The sequence below is a fragment of the Cervus canadensis genome, chromosome 8, assembly GCF_019320065.1.
Source record: "Cervus canadensis isolate Bull #8, Minnesota chromosome 8, ASM1932006v1, whole genome shotgun sequence".
NCBI lineage: Eukaryota > Metazoa > Chordata > Mammalia > Artiodactyla > Cervidae > Cervus > Cervus canadensis.
The window spans coordinates 53,310,150-53,330,518 of NC_057393.1; the positions used below are offsets into that span (position 1 = coordinate 53,310,150).

Here is a 20,369-nt window from a genome sequence, read left to right on the forward strand (position 1 = left end):
CCTGTTTAGACCCTTGAAATCTATATCAGCATCACCTACCCCAGCCTTTGTTTTGTCAAATCCCCCCCAGAACACCTCTCCTCTTCTTACTCACCGGTAAACAAACTTCACCTCTCAATTCTTAGGTAAATACTACTTTCCTCTCTTGGCTTCCATGTCACCCACTGTCCTGATAGTTTCATTTGTTTATTTTCTTGAATTATACTGGGGACTCCATTCTGGACATCTTTGTTGGACCATTCAGCTCTGATTGACCTATTACAATCTTTAAATTTTAGTCATGAGCTGTTTTTAATCTCTATTATACTTTCTCTCTAAACAATGTCATCCAGTTCCAAGTCTTCAAACACTGTGTTTGTAATCCAGAGGCTACATTTTTATCTCACGCTTTAAAGTCTAATCTTGTATGTATAAATGTCCACTTAGCATCTCCTCAATGTGTTTAATGAACGCCTTTGTCATTAAGGGTTCTTGTTTGCAAACAGAACCGTCTGTAGCTATTTCAACAGGAATGTATTGAGGTTATACATTAGCTCACAGTCTCTTTAAGGACTAGAGAATCAGACATGAGAACTACAAAATCAGGAATAGACAACATATTAACATCAGGACTACTCTGCTGTTGCAATAGAATTCCTGAGTCCAGCAGTAGACACTAACACTGCTGCATGGACCAAAGCCAGTGCTGCCTCTTATCATCAATGGTTATTGAATAGCATGTCCTTCTTCAGATAGTTCTTTTTCAGATCTAAATATGCAGATGCATTTGATTGACAGTACCTAAGTAATACTAAGTTCCTACTGCCAAAAAAAAGCTAGAAAAGAGGTTTATGACATCTAGCTTAGAAAATCGGGACTCATATAGATGGAAATTTCATACACATGATATGTTAATCATAGTCTAGATTATGCTGTTGTAATCAAAAAAGGAGGGGGGATCTTAATGGCTTAAAACAACAAGCAAGAGAGAACATGGAAGGTGCTTAGCATACCTGAAACATTCTAGAATTAAGTTTGACCTGAGGCTTCAATCTCAACGGATTATCACCAAAGCAGAATAAAAGGGGCATGGTAAATTGTGAAAGGGCCCTTAAAATATCCACTGAGAAATAATACACTTTGCCTCTGCTTTTAATTCATTTGCAAAGCAAATCATATGACCATGCCTAACATTACAAAGGCTTTCCCCATGGATCAGAGGGTAAAATATCCTCCCACCAATGCAGGAAATGTGGGTTCAGTTCCTAAGTCAAGAAGGTCCCCTGGAGGAGGAAACGACAACCCACTCCAGTATTTTTGCCTGGAGAATCCCAAGAACAGAGAAGCCTGGAGGTCTACAGTCTAAAGGGTCACAAAGAGTCAGATAGGACTGAGTGACTAAACACAACATTAAAAAGGATAAAAAGTGAAGTCGCTCAGTCGTGTCCAACTCTTTGCGACCCCATGGACTGTAACCTACCAGGCTCCTCAGTCCATGGGATTTTCCAGGCAAGAATACTGGAGTGGGTTGCCATTTCCTTCTCCAGGGGATCTTCCCTACCCAGGGATCGAACCTGGGTCTCCCGCATTTTAGGCAGAGGCTTTACCGTCTGAGCCACCAGGGAATTCCATTAGAAAGGATAGGGAGGTGCAATTCTACCCTGTTCCCAGAATGAAAACTGATTTTTTTGTGAATGAACCTCATGATTACAATATAACAGGAACATCTGTTACAAAAAGAGCACAGAGCTCCTTCAAGATGTAACTCATATGGTGAAACTTCTTCCACTTAAAGTCCTCCAATGTCTTGGTATCACTGAGAATAAAAGTCAGACTCCTTGTCATGGCCTTAATAAAGGTTCATCTCATAATATATACCCCTCAATCACTGGGCTCCAGCCACTCAGCATTCTCTGGTTTGAAATCTTTGAGCTTGTTTCTTTACCTAAAGTGTTCCTCCCACAAATTTTACCTTCCTTACTCTTTCTCATCACTCAATTGTCAGATTTCTATTTACTTTGTGTTCTATTAGGTAGAATTGATGGCTCTTTTAATAGTACTTTTCAGCAGGTTAAATGATCCTGTTAATGCATTCACTTAGCTCTGCCTACTAATAGAACACCCAGTAGATTACAGGTGCTTATCAGTATTTGTTGAATGTGTAAATCAGTGACAAACAATGAATAAATGAAATGCCTTATTCATTATACCACACTACCTCTAAATATTTGGACTGAGGACATTAAGTTACAATGAGCACAGATATTTTTCAAACTTATAATTGTTGGAATTTTTATACAAAATGTTAACTCTGATATTAATAAATTACCCTCTACAAACTTTCAGTGATGCTGTGGATCATTAGAATAACATAGAAGAGAACTTTATAAATCTGGAAGCAACATACTTATTTAGATTAAATTACTTCAGTCTTTACCTCCTCATCCACACTAAGAATCAACCAAAATGGGCAATTAGCCATTTTTCTAACTTCATGCAAAAATATATATTTCGTTCAAGGAAAAATTTCATCTCAGGCTAGGAATCATGCCTAAAGATATTTATACATATTTTGTTATTACAATGGAAGATCTTGCCTCTTTCTCCTTTTCTCTAAGTTGAGTCCCATCATACTTGCTCTAGATCCATCTCCTCTTTTCTCCAGAGAGTTCATTCTTTTATGATATCGTTATATGTTTTTTTTTCTATTTCTTTTTTTAACAATGATTTTATTGGAGTACAGTTGACACACAATAAACCAGACCTGTTTAAAGTGTACAATTTGGTAAGTGTGATAAGACCCATGAAGTCATCAGGACCATCAGAGTAGTCAGCATAACCATTATATGGACCATCAGAGCATGACCATGACCCCAAAAATCCTCCTCCCCTATTGCTCCCTGCACTCCCCCTCTGTCTGCAGGCAACCACTAATATGCTCTCATTCATGTGTACTAGTTTTTGTTTTTCAGAATTTTAGATAAATTAAATCATACCGTATGTATCCTTCTATGACTTTTTTTTTACCCACGGTTATTTTGATATTTTTTCCATATAGATCAATGTTATTGTTCAGTAGTATTCTCTAGGATGGATATGTCACAATTTGTTTATCCATTCACCTGATGATGGGCATTTGGGCTATTTTCAATTTTTGACTATTACAAGTAAAATTGCTATGGATATTTGTGTACTGCTGCTGCTGCTGCTGCTAAATCGCTTCAGTCGTGTCCGACTCCGTGCGACCCCATAGACAGCAGCCCACCAGGCTCCCCCGTCCCTGGGATTCTCCAGGCAAGAACACTGGAGTGGGTTGCCATTTCCTTCAGTGCAAGAAAGTGAAAAGTGAAAGTGTAGACGCTCAATCGTGTCCGACTCTTAGCGATCCCATGGACTGCAGCCTACCAGGTTCTACCATCCATGGGATTTTCCAGGCAAGAGTACTGGAGTGGGTTGCCATTGCCTTCTCTGATATTTGTGTACAAGTGCATGTAAAACTGGGCTTTCCAGGTGGCACTAGTGGTGAAGAACCCGGCTGACAATGCAGGAGACGTAAGAGATGCAGGTTCAATCCCTGGCTTGGGAAGATCCCCTGGAGGAGGGCATGACAACCTACTCCAGTATTCTTGCCTGGAGAATCCCATGGACAGAGGAGCCTGGTGGGCTATGGTCCATAGGATTGCATACAGTTGGACACGACTGAAGTCACTTGGTATGCATGCACACGTATAATCATATGTTTCATTTCTTTAGGGCAAATATCTAGAAGAAGAATGACTGGTTTATAGGTAAGTGTACATTTAACTTTTTAAGAAACTACCAAACTGTTTTCCAAAGTGTTGTAGCATTTGACATTCCCACCATCATCGGATGAGAAACACAGCTCCTCTACAATTTTCCCTCCTAGTTCAGTCGGTAAAGAATCTACCTGCAAGGCAGGAGACCCGGGTTCGATTCCTGGGCTAGAAAGATCCACTGGAGAAGGAAATAGCAACCCACTCCAGTATTCTTGCCCCGAGAATCCCACAGACAGAGGAGCCTAGCAGGCTACAGTCCATGGGGTCACTGAGTCACACATGACTTAGTGACTAAATCACCACCACATAGTCAGTTCAAAAAGTGTTAGCTGTTACAATAGCTCATGTTTTTCATTTGAATTTCTCTAATGACTAATAATTCTGACCATTTCACATGTTTATTTGTCATCTCTTTATCCTCTCTGGTAATGTGTCTGTTAAAATCTTTTGCCTATATTTTTCATTGAGTTGTTTAAGTCTTGTTAGTAGTTTTAAGAGTTATTTTTGTATTCTAGCTATAAGCCCTTTATCATATCAGACATATTATGTGTAAATATTTTTATTTCTCCTGAATATTTCATAAGCATCTCAACGTTTCAAAGTCCAAAACTTAGTAAAGTGTCCCTAAGCCTGTCTTTACTCTGGGATTCCTTTTTCAGCAAACCCATCTTGTTTTCCAAAACAGAACCATTGCAGTTACCCTTGAGAGCTTTCTCTCTTTTATTTTTTCCCTTTCCATCACACTGTCATCCACCCCATCATGTCTATTTGACATCCTAGTCAGCCGCATTCACTCTGTACCCACTGCTACTACCGCGTCCCTTGGCTTGATTGTGGCATTGCACTCCTCACTTGTCTTCATGTCTAGTGTTCTTTCCAGTCCAGTCCCTTGACAGCAGCCAGCATGGCCTGTAGATGTACCACTGGTCCAATAACATGCCTGTTTTAAAGGGACCCTTTCAATGACTTACTGTCACTCTATGGTAGATGGTTTTTAAAACTTCACCCAGACCTGTAAGATGCAGCATCATCTGTCTTGACTAGGTCTCCAGCTCCGTTCTATCTACTCTCACTCTTTTACTTTATAGTCCATGTAAATTTAGCAACTTCTAGACCCTCAAAAGTATCATCCTTCATCCCTTCCCTTCTATCTGGAGCTAATGGGAGCATTTATTATTTTCTGGACTCCCTCCAGCTTATCTTATTTCCTCACTGGAGTGTGAGCTCTACGAGAACACAGATTTTGTCCTGTTTATCACTGGACTCCTAGCACCTGGAATAGTGCCTAACAAGCAAGCATGTATATCCTTAAAGGCCACACAGAAAGCACCACTTCTGTAAAGCCAACAACAAGTTCCCAGGCAGAATTAATTTCATCTTTATCTGTTCTCATGTAGTACTGTGTGCATCCTACTATATCAGCAATGCTTTGCATTATTATCTTACCTTCTACTGCAAAAGGAGGCATGTTGCTGTATCAGACAAGCACAGTGGCTTACTTGATCAATGAGATATAGTCTCTAAAAGTAGGTAGTGCACTACTTTCATGCATTTTCTTTCCTTTATTCTTTCCATAGTTTCTTACTTCCTATATTCATAATAACCACAATGGGCTATTAAATTAATGTTGTTTAGTCACACAGTTGTGTCCAACTCTTTGTGACACCATGGAATATAGCCTACCAAGCTCCTCTATCCATGGAATTTTCTAGGCAAATACTCCAGTAATAACTGGAGTGGGTTGCCATTTTCTTCTTTTAATACCATCAATAAATTAAAAATTAATGGATATTATACACCAAATAAGCAGTAGCTGTTAAATTCATAGATACATATATTGGGGCCTACTACAAACGGTTAAAGGGTTCAAGAACTCCCCAGGTGGTGCTAGTGGTAAAGAACCTGCCCGCCAATGTAGGAGACATAAGAGATATAGGTTCAATCCCTGGGTCGAGAAGATCCCCTGAAGGAGGAAATGGCAACCCACTCCAGTATTCTTGCCTGGAGAATCCCATGGACAGAGGAGCCTGGTGGGCTACAGTCCATGGGGTCACACAGAGTCAGACACAACTGAGGTCAGTTAGCATGAGCACGAGTGCCTGTATAACACATTTTCAACAAAAGCACATTTTCAAGTTTAAATTCCTCATGGACATCACATGTGAACACAGGCAGACTCTTTCTTATAAGTAGTTTGATACATGTTACATTTCTAACCTATAAATAGTTTCTGAGAGGGTGAATATTATTTCTATATATAAACACCCATATAATACTAAATTTATATAGCAGCTTGTAAAGCTTTAAGATATAACAAGTTGCACCATAAAAAATGGAAGATTTTAAAAATAGAAATCACACCTTTTCACTGAAGGAAAGGGATCACACATAGCGATTTCATGAAGATATTGTGACAAGCTGAGGCTTTTCTTGTGCAAAGAACTCCTTGACAGTATATTTGAGATGGTATTTCTCAAAGCAGAGCCCAGTGACCAGCTACATAAGAGCTCTTCTGTGTGTGTCAAAACTTCAGTCTACACCTCCCCAACTCACCACATCAGAATATCTGGGAATCAGACCCATGAGTCCGGACGCTTAACAAGTTTGACAGATGATTCTGCTGCACACTGCATTCTGAGAATCACTGATCTAAGGCACCCTGCCTTGGGCAAACAGGCTTGGGTTCTGAAAAATGAGAGGCACGGTGGGAGAACAGCTGTGAGTGGGAAGTTGGATAATCTGCGTGAGGCACAGAAGGTTGGTTGCATGGTGGGTGCTGGCGTGTGCTTAGTACTGGATTCCACAGGGTGTGGGTGCTTACAGAACAAGGATTCTTTTCACAGTACCTTATGTTCCCCTTCAAGGTTAAGGAAGGAAGACTCTCAGTTGCCTGCTTTTCCATGTCTCACTTCCCTTTCACTCTCCACCTGTTCTTTGACCTTTCTGTCGACATGTTTTCCATCAGAAATATGCTCCGAATCTTGGCGGAGTGCAGCACTGTCTCCATCTGCCATGTCTTGTCATCATCTTGCCACATCCAGACTCAGTTATGGACAGGAGCAGAGAGTGGCAGCCACAACCCAGCATCTTAGGAAAAGTCACTTCTGAAATCTGATGACAGAGGATATTAAATCAAGAGCCATTTTTAGATATCATCTAGGCTAACACTAGGCTAACACTCATTTTGAGCTAAGAAAGTAGTCAAAAATAAAGCTACAGGGTCATAAAGCAGCCTAGCACCAAGTTGGTCTGGTCTCCAGGTCTCTCTCCCGCTTGGTCTTTCAGAAATTCAGTGTAATACATATTTAAATAGAACTATTATCTATGATCTTCTTGAGTACCACACAAATTTCAATGTATAAATGAAGCACTGAATGATTAATTGACTAATGACTGAATTTATTTCATAATTAGTACTGCCAATTCCCAACTGTTGGAGTTGCCATTTATTTCCATTACTACACTCTTATGATAAGGATATATTGAGGATCTTTATATACAAATAATGTTTCTGTGTTTGTAGCTATTTTCACAGGATATGTTAGTCACTCAGTCATGTCCAACTCTTTGTGACCCCATAGATTGTAGCCTGCCAGGCTCCTCTGGCCATGGAATTTTCCAGGCAAGAATACCGGAGTGAGTAGCCATTCCCTTCTCTAGGAGATCTTCACAACCCAGGGATCGAACCCAGGCCTCCTGCCTTGCAGGATTCTTTACCATCTGAGCCACCTGGGTAACCTATCCCCTCTTCAGGGAATCTTCCTAACCCAAAAATTGAACCGGAGTCTCCTGCATTGCAGGTGGATTCTTTACAAGTTTGAGCTACCAGAGAAGCCCTTTTCACTGGATATATATTGCTAATAATGGAAATACTGAGCACATCAATTCCCTCTTCCCTCCATTTCATGCTGAACTTAATATATGGCATTGGCATGTCATTCCCTTTCATCTGTGATTGATTATATTTTTTTCTTTTGTTTCACTTAACTTAGACTTACCTTCAGCCTATAATATTTTTAAAAGTTTTGTTGTTGTTTAGACGCTTAGTCATGTCCAACTCTTTGTGACCCCGTGGACTGAAGCACACCTGTCCTTCATCATCCTGTCCTTCACTATCTCCCTGAGTTTGCTCAAACTCATATCCATTGATTTGATGATACCATCCAACCATCTCATCCTCTGTTGCCCACTTCTCCTCCTGCCCTCAGTCTTTCCCAGCATCAGGATCTTTTCCAATGAGTTGGCTCTTTGCATCAGATGACCAAAGTATGGGAGCTTCAGCTTCAGCTTCAGCACCAGTCCTTCCAATGAACATTCAGGGTTGATTTCCTTTAGAATTGACTGGTTTGATCTCCTTGATATCCAAGGGGTTCACAAGAGTCTTTCCCAGCACCACAGTTGGAAAACATCACTTCTTTGGCTTTCAGACTTCTTTATGGTTCAGCTCTCACATTTATATGTGACCACTGGAAAAACCATAGGTATCCCTATCCGGAACTTTGTTTGCCAAGTGATGTCTCTGTTTTTTAATACATTATCTAGGTTTGTCATCACTTTTCTTCCAAGGAACAAGCATCTTTTAATTTCATGGCTGCAGTCACCATCTGCAGTGATTTTGAAAAATTAAAAAGTTAAAGTTAATATGCTTTAAATAAATTTCTTGATTTAATATAGAGAAGAAATCAAAAACATAAAGAGATAATAATTTTGAAGTAGATTTATCATTTGCAATCTATTCACCCACCTACTAAATATAACTTCAGGATACACTGAGGCACTTTCTTTACCAATCATTGACAAAAACATTGGGAAAGGTGCACCAACATTCATGAACATGATTTAATACTGTTCTTTAAATGCAAGGTAAATTGGTAGCAAATGTTGCTTTTGGAGGGTCATGGTTGTCAAAAGAACTACTGAATGTAACTCAGATCCAAGGTGAGAGTGGTTAGTATACTAGGCATCAGAACTAGGCTGGCAATGAAAATGGATGAACTCACAGAGGTCTCTGGTAAAAGTCAATTGATTAGTGATTCGAGTAAATGAAAAACAGTCTAGATGAAGTGGTCAAAATCTGCCTTTGCCAACATAATAAAACATAATAGATTAAAGAATCTCAACCAATTTCTAGACTTGAGCCAGTTTAGAAACCCAGAGCCAATTAAGTATTGGAAAGGCCAAATATCTTTGCAGAAAGACCATGTACACTGTTTCAAATGTGAGCTGTAAATCTTTTTTCTATATGTCCCCAGTGTTACCTTTGTCTATATGGTTCTGCATTTGGGGAAGGGGAGGAGAGAAAGAGAAAAAGAAGGAAAGGAGAGGAAACAGTTAGAAATATCTTGATCTTTTAGAAATTATTCAACACTGGCTTTGAGCTAACACTATTATGCAGATGTGTAATTTCATGACATTCAGCTGGCAAGAGTGGGACTTATTAAGGTTAGATAATCAATGAAGCTTTTACCTGAGTACATCTCATGGTAAGTTATAGGAATACATTCAAGATGTGAACAAAAGGACCAAGTAAGCTTCTCTAGAGTTCTTTCACCTTATAAATAATAAATTTAAAAAGTACTGTATCCTTGAGGAAAATTCAGAGATTGGTCTCAACTTCAGTGACTTGAAAGGTACAGGGCAATTGCTATTCTAACTCCATTTAGCTCTAAAGTTAGATTCAAGAAAGATGGATTGAACAAACCTTTCCTGTTAATAATAACTGCACCCTGTAAAGTGCTGGAAGAACTGCAAATTGACTGAAAGCATCCATAAACTATAGAGAAAATGGCCATTGATGCAAATTGGGTGAGATTGACATTTAATCGATTTTCGTCTATAGGAACCCAGTATGGGTGGTGCACAGGGCATAAAGGTCAGCAGAATTTAGAAGTATTGCTAGGCTGATACATTAAAAGTCAGAGTTTAGGACTGTGCAAGTGCGGAACTTAAGTAGGGGATCATGGAGAAGGATGACTTTAAAGAAGGAACCATGAAGTATGCACACAAATTTCCCTCATATTCTAGCTGGACAATTAAATCACAAGTGGATGTGTCAAATAGATGGGGAAACAGTGGAAATAGTTGCAGACTTTATCTTTTTGGGTCCCAAAATCACTGCAGATAGTGACTATAGCCATGAAATTAAAAGATGCTTACTTCTTGGAAGGAAAGTTATGACCAACCTAGACAGCAAATTAAAAAGCAGAGATATTACTTTGCCAACAAAGGTCCATCTAGTCAAGGCTATGGTTTTTCCAGTAGTCATGTATGGATGTGAGAGTTGGACTATAAAGAAATCTGAGTGCAGAAGAATAGATGCTTTTGAACTGTGGTGTTGGAGAAGACTCGAGAGTCCCTTGGACTGCCAGGAGATCCAACCAGTCCATCCTAAAGGAAATAAGTCCTGAGTGTTCATTGGAAGGACTGATGTTGAAGCTTAAACTCCAAAATTTTGGCCACCTGATGTGAAGAGCTGACTCATTGGAAAAGACCCTGCTGCTGGGAAAGATTGAAGGTGGGGGGAGAAAGGGATGACAGAGGATGAAATGGTTGGATGGCATCACTGAATCAATGGACATGAGTTTGGGTAAACTCCAGGAGTTGGTGATGGACAGGGAGGCCTGGCGTGCTGCAGTCCATGGGGTCGCAAAAAGTTGGACATGACTGAGCGACTGAACTGAACTGAACTGAAGGCAACACTCCCCTCAAACCAATGCAAAGCAAAAGCTGGATAAATTATAGAACTAAGCAGAGATTTCAGCAGCTTCTCAGTGCTGAGGAAAGAGAAAGCACTGGCAATAAGAGAGACTTTTTAAACAACTTTGACTTTCCATTGAAAACTCTGATGGGCCAAGTCTTAGGAGGAAGAACCTACTATTTTAAAGCCTAAAATGAAGCCTCCCAAAGAATTAAGTTAATATGCTAGTAACTTAACTGCCTGCCAAATTAAAACTTAATATTCTTCAGAGGTAAAATAACAAAAAGTAGAATCCAGTCTCTAAAATGTATCACTTACAATGCCATGGAATTCAAGAACCCATATATCTATGACCCAGATGTTAGAAATTGGCAGAGAGGCTATTTAAAATTAATTTCATAATTATTTCTTAAGATGTACAGGGTATGGTAGATTATAATAGGTAAAGAGATAGAGACTAACAAAAATATGGCAACTTTAAAAATAAACAAAAAGGAAAAGATAGAACTGATCATTATAATTTGAAATTAAAAATTAATTGAATGAGCTCAACAGAAGTTTGGATGCTCATAAAGTAGTCTCAGTAAACTTGAAGTCAGGTTTCTATTGACTATAAGAAATTATCCAAATTAAATCAAATTTAAGTACACTGTAATAAAAGACTTAGAAAATTAATAGTCACAATGACATATTGGACAAGAGAAATCAGGTTAAAGTATGAAATCTGATCCTAAGGAGATTATGAAAGATAAAGCATAAAATGCTTTATATTTAAGGAACTTCTGAAAAGTTAACATACTTACTGAAAAACTATCAATCCACCACAAACCTAAAAATCCCAGGGAATACAAAGGAAACCACATCTAGGTATATCCTGATCACACGTGAAAATAAAACATAAAATGAAAGTCGTAAGAGAAGTCTGAGTAAAGTAAAATCACGCTACACATAGCCACAAACAATGAGACTAGTGGCTGGCACCTCATCATAAGCAAAGGAGGTCAAAGATATGGGTATATATATATTTAAAATGCTGAAGGGAAGGAAGGAGGAGGAGAAAGGAAGGAAAGAAAGGAAGAAAGAGAGACAAAAACCCTTATCCAGCTGAAGTTCTATAACCAGAACAAAATTCTCCAGAAATAAAGGTAAAATATTTCCAGATAAACAAAAGTAAAACATTTATCAGCACCGTGACACACTATAACAAATGCCAAAGAAAATTCTTCAGTCTAAAGAAAAATGACATCAGATACACATCTGGATCACAGAGAGGAGGAAAGAACTTGTCACATGATAAATATTTGAGGTAATATAAAATTCTAGTTTTTCTTTCCTTGAACACTTTAAAAATAAATTAAATATTCAAAACAAAAATAATAACAATGCATATGCAATTTTTCAACATACGAAAAAGCAGTGCATGTGAAAATAAAGCAAAAGATGGATAAATAGAATTATATTGTATGTAAAGAAGTACAAATAATATTAATTCAAAGTAGACTATTTTAAGATAACACATATTATAATCATTACAACAACCACCATAACAATATATTAAATACTACAAACTAAAAAATTAAGATAGAATAGTAAAAATATTTTGGTGTAAACTTAACTTTATTTTTTAATTTTTCATTTTTTATTGAACTGTGGTTGATTTTGGGGGGCTTCCCTGATGGCTCAGTTGGTAAAGAATCCACCTGCAATGCAGGAAACCCCAGTTCAGTTCCTGGGTTGGGAAGATCTGCTGGAGAAGGGATAGGCTACCCACACCAGTATTCTTGGGCTTCCCTTGTGGCTCAGCTGGTAAAGAATCCGCCTGCAGTGCAAGAGACTTGGGTTTGATCCCTGGGTTGGGAAGATGCCCTGGAGAAGGGAAAGGCTACTCACTCCAGTATTCTGGCCTGGAGAATTCCATGGACTATACAGTCATGAAGAGTCATGAAGGGTCATGAAGAGTCAGACACAACTGAGCGACTTTCACTTTCACTTCATGGTTGATTTATAATATCATGTTAGTTTCAGGTATATAGCACAGTGATTTAGTTTTATACATATACATATATATACATATATGTATAATATATTTCTTTACAGATTCTTTTCCCCTATAGGTTACTACAAAATATTGAATAGGGTTCTCTGTGCTATACAGTAGATCCTTATTGGTTATCTATTTTATATACAGTAGTGTTATGCTAATCCCAGACCTCCTACTTTATCCCAAAGAAAACCAAGGTACTTCATATTTGAATGGCTAAAATTATTCTAAGACAAAACTGACAATACTACATACTAACTAGCAAGCTCATGGAGTAACTGGAATAATCAACATTGTTGGCAGAAATATGAAGTAGTAAAACCACATTGTAAGCATTATTCCTTTTATCTATCAAATTAAACACTCAAGTTTCAACCAGGATCCATTCAGTTAGAAACCATGTCAGAAATGTGGATACGAAAAATCTGATACAGAGAAGTGGGCTACAGTCCATAGGGCCACAAAGAGTTGCAAGCATGCAAAAGGCATTTAACTACTAAAGGGGCTATAAGAAGTTTCAAAGGGATCCACAAACATCAAATGCAGAAAGCAGCTTATATTGGAGGATTCCTCCACCACCATCTCCTCAAACACATACACTGAAAGCAAGAGATAGATTCTTAAAAGAGGCTATGGCTGCTACAGAGGCACATAGTATTAAAGAAACCTGCTGGAGAGTGTGGGGCATAGCTAAATTGTGAGCCTGTTTTGAAGGTGGCAAATATGATGCCAGAGTGTGTGAGCACTTGGTCAAATGATCTCAAAGACTTTCGTTTTTGACTTGGTGTATGATCTACCACTGTGTAACAAATCAGTTATTTACTACTAAATAGGAAATAGATGGGGAGACAGCGGAAACAGTGTCAGACTTTATTTTTGGGGGGCTCCAAAATCACTGCAGATGGTGACTGCAGCCATGAAATTAAAAGACAGTTATTCCTTGGAAGGAACGTTATGACCAACCTAGACAGCATATTAAAAAGCAGAGACATTGCTTTGCCAACAAAGGTCCGTCTGATCAAGGCCATGATTTTTCCAGTGGTCATGTATGGATGTGAGAGTTGGACTGTGAAGAAAGCTGAGTGCCAAAGAACTGATGCTTTTGAACTGTGGTGTTGGAGACGACTCTTGAGAGTCCCTTGGACTGCAAGGAGATCCAACCAGTCCATCCTAAAGGAGATCAGTCCTGGGTGTTCATTGGAAGGACTGATGCTGAAGCTGAAACTCCAGTACTTTGGCCACCTGATGCGAAGAACTGACTCACTGGAAAAGACCCTGATGCTGGGAGGGATTGGGGGCAGGAGGAGAAGGGGATGACAGAGGATGAGATGGCTGGATGGCATCACCGACTCGATGGGCATGAGTTTGAGTAAACTCCGAGAGTTTGTGATGGACAGGGAGGCCTGGCGTGCTGCGATTCATGGGGTCGCAGAGAGTCGGGCACGACTGAGCGACTGAACTGAATTGAACATACTAGTTATCTAGTGTGGCTCCAAATTTGTCAGCTTAAAATAAAACATTTATCTTATTGTTTCTGTGGGTCAGGAATTTGGGAGCACCTTACCTTGGTCTTCTGCCTTGGGGTATCTCATGAGAGAGCAATCTCAGGACATCTCAGGACATTGGCTGAAGTTGCAGAGTTCAGCTTGGGGAGGATTAGCTTAAAAGACGACTCATGAGCCTATGGCAAGTTTCAGAAGAACTGATTCCAAGATCACTGGCTATTGACTGGAAATATCATTTCCTGGCTGTACATACCTCTCTATATAGAGCTGCTCACATCAGAGAAGCTTGCTTCCTTCAGAATGAGGATTCAAGAGGTAAATAAAATGAGAAAGGGAAGTCTTTTTGTACCCTAACTTTGGAAGTGCAGCCCATCAATTTTGTTTTCTTTTTTTCTCCTAAAACTGAATATCTAGGTCCAGACTGTAATCAAGGGGAAGGAATTATATAAGGGAATAATTGACTATTAGGAGTCAGAGATTATTGGAAGCCACTCCAGAAGCTATCCGTTTAGAGTCTAAGCAAAAGAAATCTTTCTAGGTAGTACAGCCCACAGAGCAAGGAATTCTTTCTCTTAACCCTTAAGACCCAGTCTCTCTAATGACATAAACAAAGTGCCTGAGTCCGCTCAGGATGCTCCTTCAATAACAACAGTAGGGGGCCCAGTCAACTCAGCCAAAATCTTAGAACAAAATTCAGCTTCTTCAACAATATCCTCTTTTTCTTGATTAGCTCATAGTAGTCAATCAAGTCTCGGTAGAGATTGAACACATGATCTTGAGAGACCAAGTGATCAGAGACCAAACTGTTCATCATGAGCAGGAAGTTGATTCAAATATGAATAAAATTAGAAGTAACAAACAGTCCTCCTTCATCCAGTGGAAATGAATATATTGAAGACTGTGAAAAACAATAGACCCTGAAGAATTGTGACTCTCTTTTCTTTGATTTTCAGCTGATATAGAACTTTCCAAACTTCATACTGAGATCTTAAAAAGACACATTGATTTATTTACTTTTCAGGAAAGTTTTATTCTATTATGTGTGCTGTTGTGACTTTGTTCCAGTTTCTCTGATTTTTCTTCAGGGAGGCTTCTGTATGATATTTAATCCTCATAACTATCATTCTCTTTCTCATACATTTTATTCATTTCATCCTTTTACATTGAATTCTTGGGGGAACCTCCAGGTATTTTCTTCAATGTCATTGATTTATTATTTCAAAGAGTTGATTCTTATTCTGAATGCTACTGATGGGATTTTAATTCTGTGACTATGTTTTACCATTGTTGGACTAATTCTTTATTCCCTGTAACTTTTTATTGCGAACTGCCACTTTAAAATTTCATTATGTTTTCTCTTTATGACTTTCTGCTTCCATTTTGTAGAAACTATTTCTATTGTATTCTGTTGCACATACATGTGTTTAAACTTTGTTTTTCTAGTTCTTTATATGTTTTAAAATTTTTGGCCTTAGGAATCATTTACACTCTTAAAAATTATAGAGGATCCCAAATAGATTTTATTTAGCAGATTATACCTGTTGATGTTTACCACATTAGAAATTAAAACAGGAATTTAAAAGTATTTATTTAATAATTTGTTTGAAATACTATAAACCCATTAAAATTTAACATAGATAACACATTTCTATACAAATTGACTATACTTTCCAAAAAAAACCACAGTGAGAAGTGTGACATTGTTTTGCATTTTTGCAAACCTGTTTAACATCTAACCTAATGGAAGAGAAATATATTTTTTACATTCAGTCTGTTGCAAAATCATGTTAAGTTTCCTTTGAAAAGGGCCAATGTATATTTGTGAGACAATGAAAGTACAAAGTGCAAATAATATGTTAATATTATGAAAATAGCTTTTATGTAATGGGCCCTCTGAAAGGGTCTAGGGGATTGCAAGGATTCCCAGACCACCCTTTGAAAATTTCTGCTTTTATATATTTTTTCAGGGGTTAGCTCTTTTTCTGAGTCAATACTACAGTCTTTCATTTCACTTATGTCATTAATTTGTTTACTATTATATTATTGATTGTTGTGTGCATGTGTATGTGCTCAGTCATTCAATAGGATATGCTTTTATAACACAAGGTTCAAATTATATGCTACTGAAATAACTTCAAGTTCACATGGCCAATGGAAGGTGTGATAAATTGCATTCACGTCCCCCACCAATGCTTCACATTTTTCTATCTCTGCATCCTTTGCCATGTAATCTTTCAATGTCCTCATAGGAAGGAAGATTGTGAGACTCCTGCATCTGGATTCTGTCATGTGACTTGCTTTAGTGGGATATAAACAGAGGCTTGAAATAGGCAGCGCTTCTGATATTACCATAAAAAAGACATACCTGGACTCGTTCCTTGGTTTAAGAAGGAGAATGAGAGAAACTCGGTGGAGCTGCCAAGGCAATTTAGACCAGTGAACTCCCAGACAGCCCACAGAGCCATCAGCTGTATAACTAAGTGACTATTGCTTAAAAAGCCTGTTTATTATACAGTAATTGCTGATACAAAAAAAGAAAGTAAAAGGAATTGGTATTGTATTACTTGTGGTAAATGTACAAGACCCAGTGCTACTTTGCAGTCATTTAATATAATCTGAGTAGTTAATTATGATTCCCAGGTTTTCCAAACTAGAAAGCAAACTAAGAAACAAAATCTGTGTCTGTATGGACATGAGTTTGAACAAGCTCTGGGAGATGGTGGACAGGAACGCCTGGAGTGCTGCAGTCCATGGGGTCGCAAAGAGTCAGACACGACTAGGCAACTGAACAACAACAATGAGGACAGAAACACTCATTGTTTTTTTAGAAAAGTTATTGGGACTCTACAGGGACATTGTCAGCAAACACAACAGAAATGTGTGAGTGTTTGGACCTTTAAGGATCTCTTAGGGAGTTAGTTGATTTAGCAGTCAATGTCTATTTGATGTTTAGCTGGCTCTTTCCAGTAAGATTTAGAATGTTTCCATGTTACCTGGAGGAAACCTATCCTTGGCTGTCGCTCCTTCTAATTATAAGTATTATTGAAATCATAAGAAGCTTTAACCCTGACATTTCTCCCATCATATCTCAAGTGCTTCCATCAATAACTATTTTATTGTTTAAGCTGTTAAACAGCAGAACTCACCATAGCCTTGGGAATGAATTGTTATAGATGGAGTTGTGACATTTTTGTTCTTGTCCAGTGGATTTTTAGGACCAGATTTTAGTAGCTGTCTCTCTGGAGGAAGTTCTATCACTACTTGGCTAATTCTGCTAATGTCATTCATGAAGAACACAATTATTGCCTTTGATTGACTGAAGAGGAATATGTGGAATTGATATTAAATTTATCCAGTATAGACACAGAGAGCTAAAGGAGTGCCAGTAAAGGAAAGGTCCAAAGGAGCAGACTTTAGGTTAACAAGAGAAAGATGGTTTCTACAGTTAACATGCATCAACTACTGGGATCCCTGGTAGTGGAGGCAAATTAATTCAAGTATTAATGATCAGTTATCAAAGATATTACAGTAGGAGAGTCTTATTTTGCTTTCATGGATTTTTTGGAAATCCTGATGCCCAATATATGCTTTCAGAAGGACTGTACCACCCCTCCACCTCCCATAATGTCTGTCAGATTATATGCAGTTTCCTTGGGGAAGATCCACAAATTGTGTTATTCTTAAAGGATCCCTGAGCCTCCAAAGATTAACAGTTAGGAAAACACCTATCCATATGAAGTGAAATTGGTCTAGATGAACTCTGACATTGTATCAAACTGTAATAGCCTATACAGTAAATAATTATCACTTTTTTGAACAACACAGCATCTATAAATGTAATATATATAATACATATGTATATATATGTCACATTTTCTTTATCCATTCATCCACTGACAGACACATAGGTTATTTCCATTTTTTTGCACAAAAGTCTTGGCAGCCTCCAATTCATACACATGGCCTTCTTAGTCCACCATCTTGCTGGTGTCCTCTTATTTTCTGAGACAAGCAGCCAGAATTTATGTAGAGGTTGTATATATCTAAGGTCCCCTTTAGTGCTATTTTGTTTTAAATGATGGTGACTCCTTCTACTGTTGGCTATTAAAGAAGTTGACCATGCAACTCATAAGTTTAATCAAGAATTTCAAACAGATAAATGGAGATTTCTGTATATTAGGGCAACAAACAATCTCTAACATTGACATGCTATATGCACTCGAGTAAAGAGTGCTTCCAAATACTTGGTAAACAGTGTATGCTTGACTAGCCCAGCTAACAAATGCATAATATAATACCATAGCTTAAAATAAAGCTATATTTTTTAATGTAAATTGAAGTGCTTTGTTGAAACTTAAATGCATAAACATATCTTTCAACAATAATATCTTCCCAAGGGAGAGTTTTCAGATTGAAATCAAAGTTGTTTTTATTTATATTTTTGTTTCTAAAAAGTACTCATGTAAAGATCTATATAATTTGTCATATCCTTTATCACTCACAATTAATTGTCTTATTTCTACAATGTATAATTACAAACAAAATGTAGATATTAAGCACTTTAAATGCTTTTAATTTTATACTGCATTATATGAAGTGCTTACCTTTTTATCCTTGACAGAGGAGGAGGATTAGGTAATTGATCAAGCAGAAGAATAAAAAACCTGTTTTCACCTCAAAGGGTCCAGTTCAAGGAGAATATAGCAGGAAAGCTTGTGACACCTTTATTTGGTTCCACGAGATGTGCAGGAATAAATTAAGAAGTATGTGCATATGTTGCAGCATGTGAGAGAAAGGCTTAAGGGTTTTGTGAAATTTTAATTTTCATAAGAAGTGACAGTATGCTAGGTGCAGTGAAACTGCACAATGAAGTTATAACTGTCATGAATCTGTATGCACTGAATACTATTATATCAAACTAGATTTTTAAAACTTGCACATGCAAGAAACACACTGACAGAAAAACATTAGAATTTAGAAAAATAATAGGTTTTCTTAGCTATTCCCATATTAAGTAGGCACAAAAATAAATAGCAAACATTTGTATAAGAAACCTTATAAAATAAAAAACAAAACTATTAACAAAAAGAATCATTATAGCCCTACAATGTCTTAATAAACACAGCAATTATATCCTAAAGGAAACTAAGAAATATATTATGAACAAGCGGAATTAATTCTAGATGTGTAAGGATGGTCCAGTATTAGATTATGTATTAATATCATTTGTCAAAACAATAGGTTAAATAAGATATATATTAAAATTACACCAATAAATGTAAAAAGGCATTTGCTAATATTTGGCCTACATTCTTGATTTTTTCAACATTAGAACAAATAAGAAGTCTCAATTTTAGTCAATAACAAACTTTTAGAATGTGTATTATTGGCATTTCATTCTGTGACTGGCTTAGTTTTCTTATAACGTTCTGTTGTTTGATTTTACCTCATTTATAATTGTAGATTATGATACCACGTTTTAACTTCCAAACCCTAATTATCTTTTCTCTTTCGGGGATTATCTCCTGGTATACCTCCTGGTAGTGACTAGCTAGACACCCAGAGTACTCTTTCAGCCAAATACTTTTATTGTGTTTATTGGTCATTTGTAGTTATTCATTACTGCACTGTTCACTCATACTTTTGTCCCATTTTTTTAAACCAAGTATTATAATTTTCTTTAAGAACCTATAACTTACAGAGTATAGACTGCTGTACACCATAGCCTCAATTCAGATGAACGATGACATTTCTTAAAAATATGTAAGCCACAATCACTTACTGACCACTCAGTTTACTTACTACTTCAATTACTATTCTTATATATATTATGTTCTTTGATGCTCAAAGAGTCTTTAATAGAGAACCCAATGAGAAGTTTATATCTACTGAATATATAGATGTGTGTGACACTACTTATTTTTTAGAATTGCTTAAATAGCTTATTAATCAAAATTTGTCTGATTATTATTATCCCCTTTAATACCACAATGTGATAAGACTATGTCTAGTTATATTTACTTGAACTCTGAATACTAAAGCCCTGAAATTATTTATCTATTCTGAAGCTGACATTCCCAAATTTACCTCAAACTTTAGACATATTATAAAGAAAAATATTATTTTAAAAAGGAAGGATAAACTGATGTTACTAGTGGGATGTGGAGCTCTACCCCTCTAGTGGCCAGCCTCATAAGCCAGTTCCCTTGCTTTTTAAACCTGCCATCTTCCAATCTAAAGTGGCAAGCATCTTTCTTCACTCTCCTTGCCCTCCATAGAGAGGGGCTCATTTTGAATTTCACCTGGAGAAACCCCTAAGACTGCAAACAAACAGCAGTTGATAAAGCAGC

At 37.5% G+C, this 20,369-nt stretch overlaps 1 non-coding gene across 1 annotated transcript; it reads right to left on the minus strand.

Moving 5' to 3' along the window:
- Positions 1 to 1,532: 1,532 nt before the first annotated feature.
- On the minus strand, positions 1,533 to 1,604 carry TRNAF-AAA. The gene has a single exon. It is a non-coding gene; the product is annotated as a tRNA-Phe (tRNA).
- Positions 1,605 to 20,369: the final 18,765 nt, after the last annotated feature.